We start from the raw sequence: 6,733 nt of genomic DNA, 5'->3' as shown, positions 1-6,733 counted from the left end.
GAGCACATACAGAGTGCACATTATTTACCATTAATTCTCACACACAAGGAATTTTTTAACTGGGCTTTCAGGTCAGAGGGTATAGATCTCTAGTAGTCTTGAGCCTCATTACATTGCAAGCTTACATTATATTTGTTCTGTACAGAAGTGAAGGATATCTTATAGCTTAGGCAAGATATTCTAACATTTTCCAGGAAGAAACGATGTCTCCTTTTCCTTAAGCTGCTGTGTGTGTGTGTGTGGGGGGGTTATTTCATCATCAAACACAGTTGGAACAGTCTAATCATTCATGACATCAGTGGGGTAAAAACGGAGTAAGAGATCAAGGGGCTTATTGTGATGAAGTATAATCATGAGGATATGGTAGCATTGTTTTATTTTAATTGGTAAGACTATGCAGCTGAAAACAGCCTTGGGCATTCATGCTAATAGGCATATAACCTTCATTATCCTGAACAGTAATTTCATGTTCCAGAGTAAAGATGAAAACATAAGCACCATGCTGCATTATGTTTTTGTAGAAACACTTGGGTTTTTTATTTAAAAATAATAATACCCTGCTCTTCATTAGTTCTAGAAGCTCTTTTTTGTTCTCTCAATTTCAAATACTTTTTGAAAATACTGAAGGTACTTTATTCAGACAATTTTGCCTCCAAAGAAAACAAGAGCAAACTCTGATCATAATAACCGTTCTACATATTGTGTTGAGATGTTCCAAAATATAACCCCCCACAAAAAAGAAATATGAACCCTTCAAAGGATAATTGGTACACATCTATTGTGATCTCTATATACACAGTGGTGGCTCTCATATTTAGCCGGGGGAGAGCAATTGTCTTTATTCAGCTCAGCATAGCCTCTCTCTAGTAGCTGCTGCTCTCCTCTGCATTTTCTTTTTAAGACTGTGAATCCTTTTGGGACAAAGAACTATTTTCTCATTCTTTCTTCTTTTTTGCTATGTAAACAGCTGAGAACTTTTGCTGAAAAGTGATAAATGCATTTTAAAAATAATACTAATTCCTACTTTGCCCTCATATTAACATATCGGTTAAAAGCAATGCATTTCCTCAAAACGTTGGGGCACTTAAAAAACGAGCGGAAAACTAGAGGGGCGTGTAGAGGTCAACGAAAAGGTTCGTGCTGAGGTGGGCGGGGGGAGAAAAAGAAAATAAAGAAACTACCCATTGGAAGTTGCGGCGGCCGGGAGTGAAAACTTCCCTGCAGGGCGAGAAAATTCCGACAGAGGGAGTTGAAGTGCAGAGCCAGCCCTTCCTGCAGATTGCAGAGCAAGCGGGGTCTTTCTGGGTCCATCACATCAGAGCAACTTTCTGGGTCCATCAGAGTAAGCGGGATCTTTCAGGGTTAAGTAGAGCCTTCGGTTCCCTTCTATCTCCTGCGCATCGCCCGCAACTCTTCTAGTCGAGCCTTAAAACGCAGGATCATCTGGCTGCAGTAATGAGTGAACGATTACAACAAAATTGATTACTGTACATATATACATAGTAATGCACACGGGCAGAAAAAAGTTCGAAGTATACGCCGCAAGCAATGAATTAAATATACGTAGGCTAATGTTTCAATTTAATTAATGGCGTCGTTTTGCCACTTTCCCCGCTTTGTAAGGCTCTGGTTTCTTAAAGAACAGAAATCAGCGGGTCTCTCAGTGAAGAAAAGCTTCACCTGCTGCATTTCTGCCAAAGGCGCCTTGCAAGGAAAGAGGAATAAATAGGAGGAATTTGAGAAAAGTTTAAGTATGTACTTTTATCGAATATAGGAAGAAGGTTCCATAAGCCAAGATTGTCCAGTGGCGAGTAGACAGTGTTGGGAAGAGAGGGATCTGAGAAACTAGGTTGCAGGCGGGACATCTTTGCTACGGACTCCTCAGAGGTCTCTCAATTGCTTCACTGCAAAATGGGGAAAAGAGTAGTTTACATCAAAGGGTGGTTGAGAGGACGGTGCTGAACATAATAAAACGGTTGAAAAGCGCGCTGCAAATGAAGACACGCTATAGAAATGGCCGTGAGCTGTCGCGGGGGGCGGGGAGATCTTACGGACTAGAACCTTCTTTGCCACTTTCTTCTTTGAAATGCTCAATCCAAGGCCTCGATTCCCCGTCCGGCGGCTTTCTATTTCGACTGAGCAAATGCTAAAATCGACGAGTTGCCCTTGCGCTGGCTACGCACGTCTCTCTCTCTGTATGGCCCACCAAACTCCCCGCAGCCCGGGCTTTATGCATGTTAACGCAGAAATCTCGCTCTGGCAAAGGGGCTTACTCGCAAGTTGGGTGTGCATTCAGCATTACGTCCTGCATTTCCCGCCTCCTCTCTTCGTATGCCACCTTCTGGGTTCATTAAGAACAGAATTAATAAACCAATCAAAAGGCCCATCTACTCTCGTTCACCGCTTTGCCCTTACAGATTTCCCTTACACTTCACCTTCTGAGCCAGTCCAGCTTTTCTCGTCAGCAGAGATAGATCCGGTCCTGAGAATAAGCCGCACTGGGAACCTATAGGACTTCTTCCAGAATAAGCATAGGGCCTACTCCACACACCAAGTGGGAACACGTCGCCCCGTACTTTTTACTCCGACTGGCAGCAACTTGCCAGGGGCTCAGGCAAAGGTGTCCCCCCCCCCAAAAAAAGCCCTGATCCCGAGATCTTTTCGATTATATAACAAACAAACGATATTTGTTTCCGGGCTGTGTTCTTTTTCTGTTTCTGGACATATGTGCGCAGAGCTCCTGTGATGAAACGCTTTATCCTAGCCCTAGCAGTTGACTGACATGTGGATCGAGGCAGTTCTCCAACCCTGGGAGAAGAGGTAGGGGGACCTTAATGAAATCAACATCCCCCACCCCCGCCCGGACTCTCTCCCCCATTTAGTCGCGTCATGAGCCCCTCTCTCCCGCCTTCTAAAAGTAACTAAAGGGAATCGACCCCGGTCCTCCTTGTAATTCGATCGGGATGTTGGCCGGAGATCCACTAAGCCTCTTAAGCCGTAGAATCGTTTCAGGACAATGAAGCTTTAAATCGGCTTCAATGTATGTTCACCCATGCAAGCAGCTTTGTGGACGGGAGTGTCCGAAGACCTCAAAGACCAATCGCTGGGAAGGAGGCGAGGGGTGCGCGGGAGGGGGGCGACACGCACGTTTGTCTAAAGAGCCCCTCGAAGGAAAGAAGCATTGAAGGGAAAGAAAGAAAACTCCGGTCGCAGAACTGCCCGTTGAAGGAAAGTGTGACCTAATGCATGGCGGTCAACGGGTCCCACTAGAAATGCACAGCGCATCAATGAATAGAGAGAAGAGGGGTACTCAGCGAACAGCGTCCGGAGGCCCGGGAGGTGCGGGCACCATATATATATAAATGGGGCAGGGGGAGATTGGGGGCAGAAACAACGTCCGGGCATAGTGCATTTGAGAAGCGGGGAGATTTGTCCCACATGTTAGATTTAGAGAAAGATCCCCATACTACACATGAATGCTCCTGTCCTAAACATATGCCCTACCTACTGATGCTGATGGAGTGGATTTCAATTTCAAGTAACCTGCTTAAGATCACAGACTTATTTACATTTCCAGTTCATAATTATAATTAGAGTTTATGATTTAGCAATGAGTCCTGCATTGGGAACGAGCTACTTTTGAAGGGGGCACTTTCTTGAGCCCTGCTCCGCCAATGAAGCAAAATATTTCGATTGAAATCACTTTCCCCGCCATTCAGTTGGTTTAAAAACAAGTTCTCCGGCTTCATTGACTCCAAGAGAGTGGCGCGTTTTTCTCCAACGCGTTTTTCTCCAAGAAAGGGGATGAATTAGTATGGCTACTTCATTGGGAAATAAAACAGGGTGTAATTTCCCTCATTTTATGAAACCTAATAAAAGCAGTTCACCAGAATCTTTCATTTTATTTTAATTTTTCTTCTTCTTTTCCCTGCGGAGTGTGGGGAATGGAATATGGATGGGTATAATGTTGGGGGGGATTATTCTTTTCTCGGAAACAAAATATGGGGGTGGTGGTAGCGGTGAACTATTCCTTCGCTGACCTTCTAATGTCTTGCCTCTCTGCAAGGAACTCTCACCACGACTTGCTCTCCTTCTGCTGAGAACGACCATCTTTTTACCAGCAGGCAGTCCAATCCTAAACGTAGTTCCTAAATCGTCCGGATCGCAACCAAATCTAAATGGGAAGTGAAATTTACTCCCAAATAAATGCACAGGAGGACTTTTGCCCAGTGGCAGCACGGGGGCGGGAGTGAACGGGGTGGGTACATAAGGGGTAAAATGCATTTTTGGGTGGGCGAGTTGTGTCCCACATGTTAGATTTTTGAAAGAGAAATGGGGCGATGGGACAGCCACTTTTCTGCAGGGGTTCTTGCCCCCCCCTTTTGAAGCCGCCCTCTCCTCTTTGATTTCACAGTTCGCCATTAAACAGATGATTACATAACTCTACGTCCAGGTCCCTCTTCTTTCACAAAAGGGGCACCTTCAGTTTTGGAATTACTGATAAGAGTTTCGACTTTAAAAATAAATAAATTATGATACGTTTTTCAAAGATGCCTACCACTTATTAAGTATCACCTTATTTTGCCTTTTTATTTTATTGTATTGGCTGACGTGTGGCAAATTACTCAAAGTAGTCCCATTGAAATAAAAAGAACAAATTCGGCATTAATTTCAATGGGACTACTTTGAGGTCGTTGGTTTTTCCTCTCATCGTGTTTATTGCTGTTATTGTTACGGTTAATCCGTGTTTCAGAAATGTTCAGCAAAAAACAAATGCACCAAAGCAAAAACAAAGCCACTCTAGAAGACATACACCCCCCCCACACATTATTCCTGACAGCAAAGCTCCGGCGGACGATCCCGCGCCCGCCCGGCCCCCCCGCCCCTTCAAATAATAGCAGCAGCCACATCGAGTAAGAACAGAGCAGCCTGTCAATACTGAACGGTGATAATGAACCTAAGAAGCGCTGGGTGCAAGCCAGGGTGATTGGAATCAATAAGAGGCTTGCCTTTGCTGGCATGCGCATCACACCGATGATGTTTATGACTATGCTTTTGTAAATGCTCTTTTTCGGGAAGGGGGAAGCAGAAACCTCATTAAGGTGGAGGGAAGTTGATGCTGTTGTTGCCGAAAGGAGGGGCTCCCCCCTGGGAGAAGCAGGCTCCAAACACCCCCCTGCAACCCCCACTTTGCCTGGCTGGATCACCCCGATGGTTCTGCCTAACGTGTGAGGGAACTCCAAGGGGCACAGCGCGGCAGGGGCATCCTGTCCCTCCACCCAGCTGCGTGCGATGGGCCCTTTTCTCCCCAAAGTCCTGACTTTGCCACGGGGCGGGGGGGGGCAGAGAGCTTGCCTCCCACTGTCCGAGGGAACTCCGGACCGCTTCCCTTGGGTTCTCCGTGGCAATTGGCCTCCTTCGCCAGAGACATGCCCAGATCCTTCCCACGGGGCATCTTGCAGTAGTAGTACCTTAGTCCCACGCGGGAAATCGGTGCCTGCCAGGCTCTTCGCTCTCACGTCCCCCTTAGCCGAGAACGCGTGGAGGGCTCAGCTGCTCCGGCTCCGGTGTGCTTTTTCTGCCGGCCTGGACAGAACCCAAGGCGCCGACGGCCCTAGATTGCAGCGGTCTTTGCCCTGGTGGTCTTTTTTTCTGGTCCAGCCGCCGATCCAGAAGAGCGGATGGCTTCTTTCTGCCGCGTTCGTTTTCCTGTTATCCCTCCTTCCTTCCTTCCTTCTTTCCTTCCTCGATTTTTCCTTAGGCTGGTCTGCCTGCCGTCTCTCTCTCCCTTCCTAAACCCCTTTCCTTCCTTCCTAGAACTAACTTTCTCCTTTCTCCACCCCGCCAGCTCCCTTCGCGAGACGGATCGATCTCTCGGCCTCTCCCGGCCTCCCTTCCCAGCCATCTACACCTGCATCAGTGCCCGCCTGTCAGCCTCCCACTTCTCCCGCTGTCCTTTCCGAGGCGCCCGCTGAACCCGAGGCACCTTTGCCAACCAGCAGCCACCCAGCCCCACCACGAGGTCCGTCTGGGTCGAGCCAAAAGCCTCCGCCTGGAGCTTCCTCACCTTGGGCGGGTGTCGCGGCTTCCGGCGGCTGCCAAGTCCAGCCAAGGCGTTGGGAGGCCGACGGCGGGCCAGCCCCCGGGCAGGGCGGGCTGCTCACTTCCAAGGCGCCAAGGTGCTCTCGTGGCCAGCTGCTTCGCACGCCGATGCCAACGGGAAAGCGCGACCTGGCCGCCATCCCTCCACCCACCCCCCCGGCTACCTGGGGGTCTCTGCTGCTCTGCTCGGCTTCCCCCGACCCCGGCCGCAAATCGCAGCTCCCTGGAAGGAGTTGCACCTCTCCTCTTCCCGGGCTTTCCCGTCGCCATTCAGCTCTTCTCCTTTGATTGGGCTGCCAACCAACGGGGAGGGCTGGCTCTGGCTGGCAGCACTTCGCCTGCAATCGCTGAGCTTTGATCGGTCCGAACTCATTACCCCCGAGTCTTAATTCAACTCTTGAGCACTTGTGTTTTCAGGCAAGCCAGCGGAGCGCTTCGTCGCAGGCCCGGACGAAGCGCAGCGCAACCACCACAGTCTCCCTCTCTGCTTTGGTCGCCTCCCGTGGCCCACTGGCGACTCACCGAGGACTCCCCGCCTGCCGCCCTCCAGACGCCCCACTCTTTCTTTCTCCCAGTCTTTCTGTTCCGCCGGCGCCAACCAGATCTCGAGCACTCCGTTTGAAAGGGGCGA

The 6,733-nt window shown here is 49.2% G+C and overlaps 1 long non-coding RNA gene across 2 annotated transcripts; it reads right to left on the bottom strand.

Annotated features, from left to right (window-relative positions):
- Positions 1-656: 656 nt before the first annotated feature.
- LOC128328036 (uncharacterized) lies at positions 657-2,402 on the bottom strand. Of its 2 annotated transcripts, none has more exons than XR_008308957.1 (3): positions 2,274-2,402; positions 1,760-1,904; positions 657-1,447 (listed from the first exon to the last, which is right to left on the bottom strand). It is a non-coding gene; the product is annotated as an uncharacterized LOC128328036 (long non-coding RNA). The 2 variants fall into 2 exon arrangements; XR_008308958.1 differs by having other exon boundaries at positions 2,052-2,390.
- Positions 2,403-6,733: the final 4,331 nt, after the last annotated feature.

The sequence above is a fragment of the Hemicordylus capensis genome, chromosome 5, assembly GCF_027244095.1.
Source record: "Hemicordylus capensis ecotype Gifberg chromosome 5, rHemCap1.1.pri, whole genome shotgun sequence".
Classification (NCBI taxonomy): Eukaryota; Metazoa; Chordata; class Lepidosauria; order Squamata; family Cordylidae; genus Hemicordylus; species Hemicordylus capensis.
This window is presented reverse-complemented; position numbering and strand designations above follow the sequence as displayed.